The sequence below is a fragment of the Notamacropus eugenii genome, chromosome 4, assembly GCF_028372415.1.
Source record: "Notamacropus eugenii isolate mMacEug1 chromosome 4, mMacEug1.pri_v2, whole genome shotgun sequence".
Taxonomy (NCBI): domain Eukaryota; kingdom Metazoa; phylum Chordata; class Mammalia; order Diprotodontia; family Macropodidae; genus Notamacropus; species Notamacropus eugenii.
The window spans coordinates 87,939,850-87,953,916 of record NC_092875.1 but is presented as its reverse complement, the minus strand read 5'-3'; the positions used below and the strand labels follow the sequence as shown (position 1 = coordinate 87,953,916).

Here is a 14,067-nt window from a genome sequence, read left to right as displayed (position 1 = left end):
TAATCTCTCCTTTGGTTTTCAGTATTTCTAATTTGGTATTTACTTGGGGATTTTCAATTTGTTCTTTTTCTAGCTTTTTCAACTGCAAGCCTAAGTCATTGATCTCCCCTTTCTCTATTTTATTTATGTAAGCATTCAGAGATATAAAACTTCCCCTAATAACTGCTTTTGCAGTATCCCATAAGTTTTGGTATGTTGTCTCACTATTGTCATTCTCTCGAATGAAATTGTTGATTGTTTCTATGATTTCTTCTTTAACCCAACCCTTCTTTAGAATTAGATTATTTAGTTTCCAATTGATTTTTGGTTTCTCTTTCCATGGCCTTTTATTACATGTAATTTTTAATGCATTATGATCTGAAAAGGATGCATTGATTATCTCTACCTTTCTGCACTGGATTGTGAGATTTTTATGTCCTAGTACATGGTCAATTTTTGTAAATGTTCCATGTACCGCTGAGAAAAAAGTATATTCCTTTCTATTCCCATTTAATTTTCTCCAAAGATCTATCATATCTACCTTATCCAGAGTTTTATTTACCTCCTTAACCTCTTTCTTGTTTATTTTGAGGTTGGATTTATCGAGTTCAGAGAGGGGGAGGTTGAGGTCCCCCACTAGTATAGTTTTGCTATCAATTTCTTCCTTCAACTCCCCCAACCTCTCCTCTAAGAATCTGGATGCTATACCACTTGGAGCATACATGTTTAGTAATGATATTGCTTCATTGTCTATGGTGCCTTTTAGCAGGATATAGTTTCCATCCGTATCCCTTTTGATTAGATCTATTTCTGCTTTTGCTTTGTCTGAGATTAGGATTGCTACTCCTGCCTTTCTTACATGAGCTGAAGCACAATATATTCTGCTCCATCCTTTGACCTTTATCCTATGTGTATCCCCCCGTTTCAAATGTGTTTCTTGTAAGCAGCATATTGTTGGATTATGGCTTTTAATCCATTCTGCTATCCGTCTCTGTTTTATGGGAGAGTTCATTCCATTCACATTCACAGTTATGATTACAATCTGTGTATTTCCCTCCAACCTCTTTCCCACCATTTGTGCTTTTAGCTCTCCCGTCTCCCTTCCCCTCCTCAATAGTATTCACTTTTCTCCCCCTCTTCCTGCAGCCTTCCCCTCCTTCTTTTGACCCCCCTCCCTTTTAGTTCCCTTTACTCTTATTGCTTCTTTCCTCCCTTTTAGCCACCCTCCCCTTTCTTCCCCCTTCCCCTCCTACTACCTATAGAGCTAGTTAGGCTTATCTACTTAAGATTATTGTTCCCTCCTTTGAACAAATCAGATGAGAGTACCTCTCAAACAATGCTCATCTCCCTCCCCTCCTTCCCTCTACTATAGTTTTGTACTTCTTCCTGTGATATAATTTGCCATTTTCTGCTTCCCCCTTTCCGCACCTCCTATTACATTCCCTTCTCATACTTAAATCATATTTTTGACATGACATCACTTACTTTATGCCCGTTCCCTCTACATATATCCCTTTTATCATAATAGCTGCACAGTTCTCAAGATTAACAGGTATCATCTTCCCTTATAGGGAGGTAAACAGTTTGCCCTAATTGAGTAGCAAGTTTTTGTTTTTGTTTTTTCCCCTCTGTTTACCTTTTTATGATTCTCTGGAGACCTGCATTTGAAGATCAAATTGTCTATTGAGTTCTGGTGTTTTGGTCAGGAAGCTCTGGAAATCCCTTATTTCGTTGAATGACTTTCTCCTTGCCTGAAATGTTATGCTGAACTTTGCTGGGTAGTTGATCCTTGGTTGAAGTCCCAACTCCTTTGCCTTACGGAATATTGGGTTCCAATTCTTTCGATCTTTTAATGTAGAAGCTGCAAGGTCCTGTGTGATCCTGACTGTGTGTCCTTGATATTTGAATTGTTTCTTTCTGGCTGCTTGTAGTATTTTCTCCTTCACTTGATAGCTCTGGAATTTGGCAACTATATTTCTTGGGGTTTTGAGTTTGGGATCCCTTTCGGGAGGGGAACGGTGGATTCTTTCGATGACTATTTTGCCCTCTGAGTCTAGTACTTCTGGACAGTTTTCCTTGATGATTTCCTGGAAGGTATTGTCCAGACTCTTTTCTTCATCATGGGTTTCTGGCAGGCCAATAATTCTTAGATTTTCTCTCCTGGATCTATTTTCCAGGTCAGTTGTTTTTCCAATTAAATATTTTACATTTTCTTCTATCTTTTCATTCTTTAGATTTTGTTTGACTGATTCTTGTTGCCTCATTGAGTCATTAGTTTCTACTTGCCCAATTCTAATCTTCATCGTAGTGTTTTCTTCAGTTAGCTTTTCCATCTCCTTTTCCATCTGACCAATTTTTCCCTTTAGGGAGCTATTTTCTCCATTTAATTTTTGTGCTTCTTTTTCCAATCGACCAGTTTTCCCAGTTAGGTTTTGGGTTTCCATTTCCATCTGATCAATTTTCCCAATTAGGTTTTGGGTTTCCTTTTCCATTTGATTAGCTCTTCCTTTTAGGGAATTATTCTCTCCAGTTAATTTTTGAACTTCCTTTTCCATTTCTTCAATTTTCTTTTTCAGGGTGATGTTCTCATCAGTGAATTCTTTTTTTATAGTTTTAAAATCATTGGCCAGTTTTTCTTTTATATCCTTCTTCAGACATTCCAGGTAATCTAGTTGTGCTTGCGAGAAATTCATAGTCCCATCTGAGGTTTCAGATGGAAGTACAGTCTCAGCCCTAACCTCTTTGGTGTTTGTGTTTTGGTCCTTATCCCCATAGAAAGATTCTATGGTTTTTTCACTTTTCGTCTGCTTTTTCCGATTCATGATGTTGGCTGAGTGTTGTAGCTTTTGGTTCTTTCAGTCAGAAGGTACAGATCTTTAAGTTGAGCTGATGTGTGTCTGGGCTAAAAGCAGGCTTTTGTTTTTTGTTTCCCCGATCAACCCTGGGGTTAGCTTGTTAGGTGTGTGGGAGGTGTGGTCTGGTCTCAGGCTATCTCCTCAGCTGACTTGAGGCAAAGGCATGGTCAGGGGATGGTAATCCCAGCTTCCCTATTGTCTTCCCTTTTCCCCTGGAGGGCTGGGGCACGCCTAGAAGCTAACACGTGTTCCCGCCCCTCCTGGGGCTCGTCTCCCGGCTCTGAGGCTTGCCTGGGTCTCAGTGCGAATTTTCTCTGCCCTGGGTCGTCTGTCCCTCCAGATCGCCTCCACCACAGTAGGAAGAATCCCCCTTTGCCACTTTTCCAGCCTCTGGTGTTATGAGACCACCCGCCCCCTTCTGCTGTTCCCGCTGATCCAGGATTAATCTGGGGAAGAATTTTATGGTTCCCTCACGGTCATCAGGGGGGAGGAGAGAGCACTTACTGATCACTCTGCCATCCCAGTTCCTGGAAGTTCAAGTAGTGACCCACCGAAGTCCGTCTTCAGGCTGAATATTTCAAGGGCTGCTGCGGTGATGTCTGGCACTCAGCGGCTCTCACCGGCTCGGCCTGGCTTATCTCCTGCTCCGCTGGTCTTGCCCGCCACTCTCGGGCTCCTCTGGTCCCCTCCGCCCTGCCGCGCCGACCGCACTGCGCTGTGCGCCGGGGCCTTACCACCGCGGAACAGATCCCTCCCGTGGACCCTCCGGTCCAGCCTGGGCTCCGAATCCGTCAAAATCCGTCACCCACTGGATTTTACACCTCCAAAGTCTGGTCAGACTCTCCCCCCAGAGATATCCAGAGGAGTTTTTCCAGGAGCTTAGGTGAGTCGTTGCTTTCACTCCGCCATCTTGTCTCCGCCCCCGTCTTAGGAAGATTCTGAAGATCACCTGGTAGAATAAGGTACCAGACACTGAGGTCCTTTCTTGATCTGAACTGCCAAACATTCAGACTTTGTTGCAAAGAGCACAAGTCCAGTGGGTTGGCCATATTGTTCAAATGCCAAATGTACATTTGTAAGACTATTTTATGGAGAACTCATGCAAGGCAAGTACTCACAGGGAAGTCAGAAGAAGCAACACAAGGACATTCTTAAGGTCTCTCTGAAGAACTTTGGAATCGATTATGAGACATGGGAGACACTTGTACAGGACTTTTAGGCATGGCATGTTGATATAAAAAAAGACGCTTTTCTCTATGAGAAGGAAATTACAGTAGCTCAAAGGAAACATGAGATGCACAAATTTAGAACTATCTCCATTCCAAATGTTCAGATGGACTATTTGTGCCTGACCTGTGGTAGAGCCTTCTGAACTTATATTGGTTTGATCTGCCACAGTTGGACACACTGTACCTTGACTCCAACACGGTGTCATTTTAGACCTCTTCAAGCACAAAAGGACAACAACCAACAACCAAAATGATATTTCTAAAGCACAGATATGAGCATGTTACTCCCTGCCCCAAAACTCCAAAGGTTCCCTATTACCTCTAGGATCAAAGCTCCTCTAGTTTGGCATTTACAACTTTGTTCCAACACATCTTTTCAGAATTTTTATTATATGTATTTTTCTCTTCATGCATCCCAGCCAAAATTTCTTTCTCGCTGTTTCTCATAAATGATATCCATTCTCCCTTTTCCATGTCTTTACAAGGGGTTTGTCTTATATCCCTAGAATATCTCTACCTCTTAGAATTTCTAGTTTACTTCCAAGCTCGGTTCAATCTCCCCATATCCTATTCTCAGACACCAACTTCTTTAGCCAGCTGTTCACTTGCTGAATAATCAATTCTTCTGTTTTGCATCCCTTTCCTTCAGTGGACATCAGTGTCCTACAGTACCCTCTCTTGCCTCTGAAGGCATGATTTCCAGCTTCTGAAAGGAAGAGGAAAGGTAAGGGGGGGGTGGGGTGGGGAGCAGGTGCGGAGGAGAGGGAGGCCCTTCTATTTGACCAGGCTCCTTCTAGCTTTATGAAAGACAGCAGGCATAAAAGGGAGCAGGCACAACTTCCATCTCTTGCTGCATGGTTTCCAGTGGTCTTCAGACTCCAGAAAGAAGAGGAGAGGTAAGGTAGGGGCCTTTCATGTGACGATACACATTCTACCACTTGCTGTACATAACTCCTTAAGAGGAAAAAGAAAGGAAGCCCAGCCCAACTTCCAGCTCCTGCTGCCTGGTTATGAATCCTTCATCCAGAGTATGTCTACTAAAGCTGGGTGTCCCTCAGGGCTCTGTCCTGGGCCCTCTTCTCTTCTCCCTCTATACTACTTCACTTGGTGATCTCATCAGCTCCCATGGATTTAATTGCTATCTCTATGCTAATAATTCTCAAATCTGCCTTTCCTGCCTCAGTCTCTCTGCTGACCTCCAATCCTATATCTTCAGATGCCTTTCAGATATCTCAAGCTGGATTTCTAGTAAATGTCTTTAACTCAAAATGTCCAAAACAGAACTTATTATCTTTTCCCTCAACCTCTCCACCCTCCCAGTCACAGAGGCTCATACCCTTGGTGTCATCCTGGATTCCTCATTATCTCTCATCACTCTCACGTACCCATATCCAAGCTGTTGCCAAGACCTGCCAGTTTCAGCTTTGTAATATCTCCCAAATATGCCTCCTTTTCTCCTCTGACACTGCCATTGTTTTGGTGCAGGTCCTCATCAACTCACACCAAGACCATTGCAACCATCTGCTGGTAGTTCTGCCTGTCTCACGTCTCTTCCATTCAGTCCATCCTCTATTCAGCCCTCAAAGTGACTTTCCTAGAATAGCAGCTCAACCATTGCACCCCAGTCCTCAATAACATCTTATGACTCCCTTTCACTTCTAGGATCAAATACAAAATTCTCTATTTGGCATTCAAAGGCTTTTCATAACCTAGTTCTTTCTTTTCTGTGTTCTCATACTATAAAGCTACACACTGCCCTGCCTTGTACTGCCGTTTTCTGTTCTTCTAAGATCACTAACCCATATCAGAACTACTCTCAATATTTGTCTAATCAGGTTTCTTCTATGACCCCTGATGATGATGTGTTTCAGATAGAACACATGCATCATCTCGTATTAGAATAAAAGCAGTTTATTCTTGTTTAGTCCATCATCACTGTTCATTTGTATTTACCTTTTTATGTGTTCTTAACTCCTGTAGTAACTTCAGAGTGTCTATACATCTCTAGTCTTTTCATCAAGAATAATTGGAAGTCCTTTATTCCATTAAATATTCATTCTTTTCTTCTGTAGGATTATATTCAATTTTTATGAATAAGTTATCCTTGACTGTAAACTTATATTCTTTTGCCCCAGAATATCATATTCCAAGTTCTCTGCTTCTTTAGACTGGTAGCTGCTAAATTATGTGTGATCCTGACTGTGCCTCCTTGGTACTTGAATTCTTTCTTTCTGGCTTTTGGAATATTTTTTTCTTTGACCTGGAAGCTCTAGACTTTGACTGTAACATTCCTCGGATTTTCGTTGTGGAGTTACTGGTAGTTTCCTTCTATTTCCACTTCACCTTCTGGTTCTAAGAGATGTGGGCAGTTTTCTATTATTCCTTGAAATATGAAATATTCCTATTCTTTTATTTCTTCAGCACTTAGCATAGTCCCTGGCACATAATAGGTGACCTGGTCATGTCATTCAGGAAGTCTGATAGTTCTTAAATTTTTTTCTTCCTCCATGTTCTGTGTGTTATTTTTGTGCTATACTGTAATGCCAATGCAATACCCACAGCAGCCACTATGAATATGCATGCGTATTTCCAGGGTAAATTCGCAAAATATAATAAACTCTTTTCCTCAAAGGCAAACCAAAGTATTTATTTAGTACATCATTAGAATACCAGGAGGTAAGATTTAACAGTGTACTTATCACTAATCCAGGGAGCCCTGACATCTTAAACCTTCTTTTGTCAGGCTTCCCCACAAAAACAAGTTCCCCTAGACAAATTTCCTCCCTCCACCCACTCACAGCTTACTTCTCTCTCTGTTCCTTGGGCCAACTGCTCCCACTCACAGATTGCTTCTCTTTCTCTGCTGTACTTGCTCTCACTCTCTGCTCATCTTTTCTCTTTCTCCTTGGGCAAGTTCCTCCTAGTCTGAGCTCCAAGTGACCCAGGCTCCATGTGATCACAGGTTACATGTGTTAGGCCTATTAATGGGTAGGGAAGATCTTCCTATTCTATTAACATTATAGATAACCTTATCTTTTCTTTTCATTTTTCAGTCTTTTGACATTTTTGATATTTCTTTTGTCTCTTGGAGTTGTTACTTTCTATTTGATTCATTGTAATTTTCAGAGAATTTGTTGGTGGGGCAAGGTTCTGTAGCTCTTGTGTTGAGCTGTTAATGCCCTTCCTTCCTTCCTTTTTTCATATTCTTTGGCAATACTTCCCAGTACTTCTCTTCTTGCAATATAATTTGTGCCCACATGAATCACCAGAAGTCGGTCATAGTTTTAACAAGCCTTGGAAAGTACTCTGATTTGTCTGAGAAACATGTCCCAAGAAGACAACAGACTATTGTTATCAGCTCAATCAGTGGGTGTCTTAGGAGAGAATGACCAACCACCACCGTTTGTCTCTTCTCCCTCTGATGATCTTTTATCTTTCAGCACCTACAATGCACTTTTTCTGTCCATGAAGGGCAAAAACTGCTTCCTCCTTAAAAGCATCCAACTCCATCCTTTTCAGAAAAACAAGAGAATTTGATTTTTAGCTCTAAGTATATAATTGTCCTATTTCTTCATGTCTTTCTCTATGTGACATTTTTCTACCACCCAAACTCTGAACAAAAGTCAACTTTCCCTTCTTGAACTTAAGACTCATTGAAGCTTTGCTTTTTGGATTTTTTAAAAGAAATATTTCATTGTTCTTGATAACCTAGAGTACAGATATTCTAACATAGTGATGGCAGAACTTTGAAAATGGGTAAAGTGAACCAATATTTGAACAAATATTTTCATTCCATAAAGCAGAAGGAGGCTTTGTAACTTTTAGGGTATACAAGTAGAAATGATGTTCAACTCTCTTCAATTCATTAACTGAAATTAGTTGTAAATTTTCACGCACAAAGTCAACATAAAAAATTTGCCTTTTAGGAAATATCCAGAGTAAAATTCAGATCAAGAAAAAGACAGTGAAGCAATGTGAGAAATATCATTTGTATAGCAAAGGCATAAAACAAAAATCTGGCAATGGCCAAAAAAGAGACATCTCTGGCATATGAGCAGTGGTATACTGATACGTACAACATACTTTTAAATTTCATCTATAAAACTAACATTTTCTCCATCATTTTCTTAACAACAAATCGAGCCTTAATTTGTTTACTAATTTCTGAGGTGTAAATGTCCATATATGCTGTCCAGTCATATCAATTAATGGCAGACATATAGTGGAAATAGAATGAATAAATGAATGAATGAATGAAAAGGATGAGTCAGCAAGCATTTATTAAGAACTTATACTTGACAGGCAGTGTGCTAAGAGCTGGGCAAACAAAGAAAAGCAAAAATACCATCCCTAACTGTCAAAGAGTTCGTATTCTAATGAAGGTAAATGCAAATTAACTAGGTACAGTCAGTTCTATTATGATGTCTGTTTGAAAACATGAATTTGTTCCAATGAAACTGATAGATTAGGGGAAAATCTGAGTGTAACTTGGAATTTCAGTTTGTTTAATTTTACAACAAGAAGACAACAACCATCCACAACTGTTGTAACAATTTTCCTTTGAATTTCACTTCAGAATTATTCAAAGGCTCTAACTCTTCTAAAATTGTCAGTGAAGTACATGTCAACAAGCAAAATTCAAGTCTTTTTCAAGATAAAGTGCCATATTTATTGTACATTTGCCAGTGCAGTAGGAGCTATGGACAGAAGAAAATTGGTCAGCACAAAGTCCACACCCTGCCACAGTCAAGCCTTCTGGAGTTGTGGCCCAGGGTAAGTACCCTCTTTCCCAGTAGCCCTTGACTTTGCCAGCTACAGGCCCCTTGGGCACCAGTGCAGCCCCAGGTCACCAACAAAGTATGTGCCTCTTGAAGCTTACATTCCTTTTTTTTTTTTTTTTTTTTACTATTTTTTCCAATTACATGTAAAAACAAATTTTACATTCTTTTTTTAAATTGTAAGTTACAAGTTTTCTTTGTCCTTTCCTTTTCTTCCCCCACATTGAGAAAACAAGCAGTTTGGTGTAGGCTATACATGTGCAGTCATGCAATACATATTTCCATATTAGTCATGCTGTGAAAGAAAAGAGACCAAAAAAAATTTTAAGTAAAAAATGATATACTTTGATCTGCACTCAGACTCTATCAGTTCTTTCCCTGCAAGTAGTATTTTATAACATGTCCTTCAGAATTGTCTCAGATTTTTGTATTGCTGAGAATAGCTAAGTCATTCACAGTTGATCATCATGCAATATTGCTGTTACATTGTACATGTTCTGGTTCTGTTCAAATTACTTTGCATCAGTTCATATAAGTCTTCCCACGTTTTTTGGAAAGCATCATTTCTTTTAACACAATAGTACTCCATCACAAGCATATCCCATAACTTGTTCAACTATTCACCAGCTGAGGCATCCCCTCAATTTCCAGTCCATTGCCACCAAAAAAAAGTACTATAAATATTTCTGTATGTATAGATCCTTTTCCCCCCCTCTCCCTTTTAAAATCTCTTTGGGTTACAGATCTGGTAGTGGTATTGCTGAGTCAATGGATATGTACCATTTTATAGCATGATTTTATAGCACCATTTTTGGGCATAGTTCCAAATTGCTGTCCAGAATGGTTAGATCAATTCACAACTCCACCAAAAGTGCATTAGTATACCCATTTCCCCACATCCTTTTCAATGTTTGACATTTTCCTTTCCTGTCATGTTAGCCAATCTGATGGGTGTGAGGTGGTACCTCAGAGTTTTTTTAAATTTTGCCTTTCTCTAATCTATAGTTATTTGAAGGATCTTTTTCTTTGAAGGATCTATATTATATTATCTATATTATATGACAATATATAGCTTTGATTTCTATGTTTGAAAACTGCCTGTTCATATCCTTTGACCCTTTATCAAGTAGAGAATGACTTGTATTTTAATTTAGATTTAGTTGTCTAAATATCTGAGAAATGAGGCCTTTATTAAAGAAACTTGCTGTAAAAAAAATTTCCCCCCACTTTTCTGCTTTCTTTCTAATTTTGGCTGCATTAGTTTTATTTGTGCAAAACCATTTTAAATTAATGTAATCAGAATCATCAGTTTTACATCCTGTAATGCTCTCCGTCCCTTGTTTGGGCATACATTCTTCCCTTATCCATAGTTATGACAGCGGAACTTCCTCTTGCTCTTCTAATTTGCTTAGGGTATCACCCTCATATCTATATCATGTACCCATTTTTACTTTATATTGGTATATGGTGTGAGATGTTGGTCTGTACCTAGTTTCTGCCAAATTGCTTTTCAGCTTTCCCAGCAATTTTTGGTATATAGCGAGCTGGGATCTTTGGATTTGTCAAATACTGTGTTTTACTACTGTGGTTTGTGCATCCAGTTTATTCCACTGATCTGCCACTCTATGTCTTACCCAGTACCAAACTGTTCTGATGATTACTGCTTTATAATACAGTTTGAGATCTAGCATTGCTAGACTGCCTGCCTTCAGATTGTTGTCATTATTCCCCTTCATATTCTTGATCTTTTATTTTTTTAATAAATTGATTTTATTTATTTTCAGTGTTCTACAATAACTACCATATAACTTAGATTATTATTTTCCCCTCCCTCCTTCCCTGAGACAGCATACAATTTTGTATAGGTTCTACATATGCATTCCTATTAAATACATTTTCACTATAGTCATAATGTGTTGAAGAATTAAAATGAGTGGAAGAAGTCATCTAACAAACCAAAACGCAATACACACACACACACAGACACACACACACAAATGATCTGCTACATTCTGCGATTGAATTCCATAGTTCTTTTCTCTGGATGTGGAAGGCATTTTGCCTTAGAAGACCATTGGGAATTTTTTTTAAGTCCTTGCATTGTAATGAAGTTCCAAGTCTACCAGAAAAAACTGTTGCACACTGTGGTCGTTGCTGTGGACAAAGTTCTCCTGGTTCTGCTCCTTTCACTCAGCATCGGATTACATGAGTCTTGCCAGGCCTCTCTGAAGTCTTCCTGTTCATCATTTCTTATAGCACAATAGTATTCCATTACATTCATATACCATAATTTATTCAGCCATGCCCCAGTTGATGGGCATCCTCTTGATTTCCAGCTTTTGGCCGCCACAAAGAGAGCTGCTAAAAATATTTTTGTATATGTGGGAGCCTTTCTCATTCTTATGATCTCTTGGGGATACAGTCCCAGAAGTGCTATTGCTGGGTCAAAGGGTATGCACATTTTTGTAGTCTTTTGGGCATAGTTCCAAATTGCTCTCCAGAATGGTTGGATCAGCTCACAGCTCCACTAACAATGAATTAGTGTTCCAGCTCTCCCACATCCTCTCCAACATTTATCATCTTCCTGTCCTGTCATGTTTGCCAATCTGATAGGTGTGATGTGGTACCTCAGAGTTGTTTTGATTTGCATGCCTCTAATCAAAAGTGATTTAGAGCATTTTTTCATATATAGGTATCTTTAATTTCTTCCTCTGAAAACTGCCTGTTCATATCCTTTGACCATTTATCAATTGTGGAATGACTTGTAGTTTTGTACGTTTGACTCAGTCTTCTATATGTTCTAGAAATTAAGTCTTTATCACTGACATTGGCTGTAAAAATTCTTTATCAGTTTTCTACATCCCTCCAAATTTTGGTTACGTTGGGTTTGGTTGTGCAAAAACTTTTTTTTTTTTCTACTGATAAACATGTTTTATTTGAAGAAACGGTAACATTCGCAGGCGAATTCTGAATTACATTGCCAAAAGCCTACTGGACATGCTCGTCCATCCGGCACTAGGATAGGGGCAGGATTTGTCCGATTGAATATCTCATGGGCACCTGAAACTCAACACATCAAAAACTGACTTCTTCCTCTTTCCTTTGATCCTGTGCAAAAACTTTTTAGTTTAATATAATCAAAATTATACATCTTGCCCTTCATAATACTTTGTCTCTTCTTTAGTGAAAAATTCTTCCCTTCTCCATAAATCTGATAAATACACTATTCCTTGCTCCACCAATTTGTCTACAGTATCAATGTTTATACCTGGATCAAGTACCTGTTCGGATTTTATTCTTGTGTATGGTGTCAAGCATTGATCTGTGCCTAGTTTCCATCACACTTTTATCCAGTTTTCCCAGCAGTTTTTGTCGGAGAGTGAGTTCTTATCCCAGAAGCTGGGATCCTTGGGTTTATCAAACAGTAGATTGCTATATTCATTGTCTACTGTGTCTTGAGTACCTTGCCTATTCCAGTTGTCTGCCCTTCTGTTTCTTAGCTAGTACCAAGTGGTTTTGATAATCGCTGCTTTATAATACAATTTGAGATCTGGTAGTGCTAGGCCACCTTCCCTTTTTTCGTTAGTCCCCTTGATATTCTGGACCTTTTGTTCTTCCAAATGAATTTTGATACTATTTTTTCCATCTCTAGAAAGTAATTATCTAGTAGTTTAATTGGTGTGGCACTAAATAAGTACATCAATTTTGGGTAGAGTTGTCATTTTTATTATATTGGCATGGCCTACCCGTGAGCAACTGATATTTTTCCACTCACATAGATCTGACTTTATTTGTGTGAAAAGTGTCTTGTAGTTGTGTTCATGTAGTCCCTGGGTTTGTTTTGGCAGGTAAACTCCCAAATATTTTATAGTGTCTACCCTAGCTTTAAATGAGATTTCTCTTTCTATCTCTTGCTGTTGGACTTTGTTATTAATATACAGAAATGTAGAAGATTTGTGTGGGTTTATTTTGTAACCTGCAACTTTGCCAAAGTTGTATATTATTTCAAGTAGTTTTTACTTGAATCTCTGGGATTTTCTAAGCATATCATCATATCATCTGCAAAGAGTGATAATTTAGTTTCTTCTTTGCCTATTCTAATTCCTTCAGTTTCTTTATCTTGTCTAATTGCTATAGCTAACATTTCTAGTACCATATTGAATATTAGTGGTGATAATGGACATCCTTGTTTCATCCCTGATCTTATTGGAAATGCATCTAGCTTATCCCCATTGCATATAATGCTTGCTGAAGGTTTTAGGTAGATACTGCTTATTATTTGTGGAAAGTTCCCTTTACTCCCATGCTCTCCAATGTTATTAACAGGAATAGGTGTTGTATTTTGTCGAAAGCTTTTCCTGCATCTCTTGAGATAATCATGTGGTTTCTATTAGTTTTGTTGTTGATGTGATTGATAATGCTAATAGTTTTCCTAATATTGAAGCAGCCCTACGTTCCTGGTATGAATCCTACTTGATCATAATGTATTATTATTTTTTAAATTATTATTATTATTTATTTACTTAAGTTTTCAACATTCATTTCCACATAATTTTGAGTTCCAAATTTTCTTCCCATTTCTCCACTCCCCCCACCCCAAAACACTGAGCATTCTAATTACCCCAATCACCAATCTGCCCTCCCTTATAACATTCCTCCCTTCCCTCATCCCCATCTTCTCTTTTGTCCTGTAGGGCAAGATCAATTTCTATACCCCATTACCTGTATTTCGTATTTCCTAGTTGTATGCAAGAACAGTACTCAATAGTTGTTCCTAAAACTTTGAGTTCCAACTTCTCTTCCTCTCTCCCTCCCCACCCATCCCCATTGGGAAGGCAAGAAATTCAATATAGGCCATATCTGTGTAGTTTTGCAAATGATTTCCATAACAGTCATGTTGTGTAAGACTAACTATATTTCCCTCCATCCTACCCTGCCCCCCATTTCTTCTATTCTCTCTTTTGACCTTGTCCCTCCCCAAGAGTGTTGACTTCCAATCACTTCCTCTTTCTATTTTCCTCCCTTCCATCATTCCCCCCGATTATCCCCTTCTCCCCCACTTTGCTATATTGTAAAATGTTTTCATACCAAAATGAGTGTGTATTTTATTCCTTCCCTGAGTTGAATATGATGAGAGTAAGCTTCACGTTTTCCCTCTCACCTCTCCCCTTTTTCCCTCCACTGAAAAGTCTTTTACTTGCCTCTTTTATGAGAGATAATTTGCCC

The 14,067-nt window shown here is 38.9% G+C and overlaps 1 protein-coding gene across 5 annotated transcripts in view; it reads left to right on the top strand.

The window, feature by feature from the left end:
* The window catches only part of ARHGAP39 (Rho GTPase activating protein 39), a 444,016-nt gene that overhangs the window by 44,973 nt on the left and 384,976 nt on the right, over positions 1-14,067 (top strand). The window contains exon 1 of one of the 5 annotated variants that reach the window (XM_072602782.1): positions 4,833-8,836. The exons of 3 other annotated variants lie outside the window; for them this stretch is intronic. The gene's annotated coding sequence lies outside the window, so the exon portion shown is untranslated. Of the gene's footprint in view, positions 1-4,832; positions 8,837-14,067 lie in introns of those variants that run through there. One more of the 5 variants, XM_072602777.1, reaches the window with a different exon arrangement.